The sequence below is a fragment of the Eriocheir sinensis genome, unplaced genomic scaffold (genome assembly GCF_024679095.1).
Source record: "Eriocheir sinensis breed Jianghai 21 unplaced genomic scaffold, ASM2467909v1 Scaffold38, whole genome shotgun sequence".
Lineage (NCBI taxonomy): Eukaryota > Metazoa > Arthropoda > Malacostraca > Decapoda > Varunidae > Eriocheir > Eriocheir sinensis.
This window is the reverse complement of record NW_026111698.1, coordinates 800,397-802,438: the sequence shown is the minus strand read 5'-3', so window position 1 is coordinate 802,438 and position 2,042 is coordinate 800,397.

Genomic DNA, 2,042 nt, shown 5'->3' with positions numbered 1-2,042 from the left:
AAATTCATGTTATTTTATGTTTATTTGTATATATATTTTCATACAAATTTATATTATTTTGTGTATTTTTACATATATTTCATTACAAATTTACCTTATTTATGTTTATTTTTTATATTTATTTCATTTAATTTTAAATTATTTTATGTGTATATTTGTATTTGTATTTAGGTTATTTTATATGTATTTTCATCCAAAATTATATTATTTTATTGGTATATTCTTAATTTAATTAGATACGAATTTAGATTATTTCATAGCTATTTTGTATACATATTTTTTTACTCATTTACATTATCTAATGTGTGTTTTGTATATATGTTTTTATGCAAATTTACTTTATTTAATATGCATTTTTGTACATATATTTTTATAGAAATTTGCGTTATTTTATGTGTATTTTCAATATGTTTTCTCACACAAATTTACATTATTTTATTGGTATTTTGTTTATTTATTTTGATACTAATTACATGACTATATGTGTATTTTGTACATATTTTTTTAAACGTATTTACATTATTTAATGTGTATTTTGTTCATATATTTAAAAAAAAATTACGTTATTATATGTGTATTTGTATAAATATTTTGATACAAATTTACATTATTTTATGTATTTTGTATATATATTTCAATTCAAATTTACTTACATTTTTATAAAATATATATACAAAATACACATGGAATAATGTAAAATTATATCAAAATAAATACACAGAATGTCAATAAAATAATGTAAATTTGTATGAAAATAAAGATGCAAAATACCCATAAAATAAAGCATATTTTTATAAATATACATATACAAAAATACACATAGAATAATTAAATTTGTATCAAAATTAATATACAAAATGAACAAACAATATGGTAAATTTGTATTGAAATAGATATGCAAAACACACTTAAAACAAGGTAAATTTATTTCAAAATATATATACGAATACACATAAAAAAACGTAATTTTCTATAAAAATATATATAAAAAATACATACAAAAATTCACAAGAATAATTTAAATTTGTATGAAAATAAATATTCAAAATACACATAAAATTAGGTAAATTTGTATTGAAATACATTTACAAAATACACATAAAATAATGTAAATTTGAATGAAAATATATAAACAAATACACTTTAAATAACGTAAGTTTGTATAAAATATATATACAAAATACACATTAAATAATGCAAATATGAATGAAAAAAATATATACAAAACACAAATAGAATAGGGTAAAATCGTATCAAAATAAATACTCAGAATATTAATAAAATAATGTAAAATTGTATGAAAATAAAGATGCAAAATACCCATAAAATAACGCATTTTTTAGAAAATATATATATACCAAAATACACATAAAATATTTAAATTTGTATTAAAATAAATATACAAAATGCATATTCATTAAGGTAAATTTGTATTGAAATAGATACGCAAAATACATATAAAACTATGTAAATTTGTTTAAAAATATATATACGAATACACAAAATAACGTAGATTTCTATAAAAAATATATATACAAAATACACATCTAAATTTGTATGAAAATATTTATACAAATACACATAAAATAACATAAATTTGTACAAAATTTGTATCAAAATATATACGAATACACACAAGAAAATAATGTAAATTTTTATGAAAATGTATATACAAAATACACATAAAATAATTTAAATACGTAGAAAAGTATATATACAAAACACACATAAAATAATGTAAATTCGTATCAAAATAAATAGACAAAATTCCAATAAAAGAATGTATATTTGTAGGAAAATATATATACAAAATATAAATAAAATAACTAAAATTTGTATAAAAATATATACAAAAATACTCAAAATTAAGTTAAATTAGTTTGAAAATAGATATGCAAAATACACATAAAATTAGGCAAATTTGTATTGAAATACATATACAAAATACACATAAAATAATGTAAATTTGTATGAAAATATATAAAGAAATACACATAAAATAACGTAGATTTGGATAAAATATATATACAAAATAAACATTA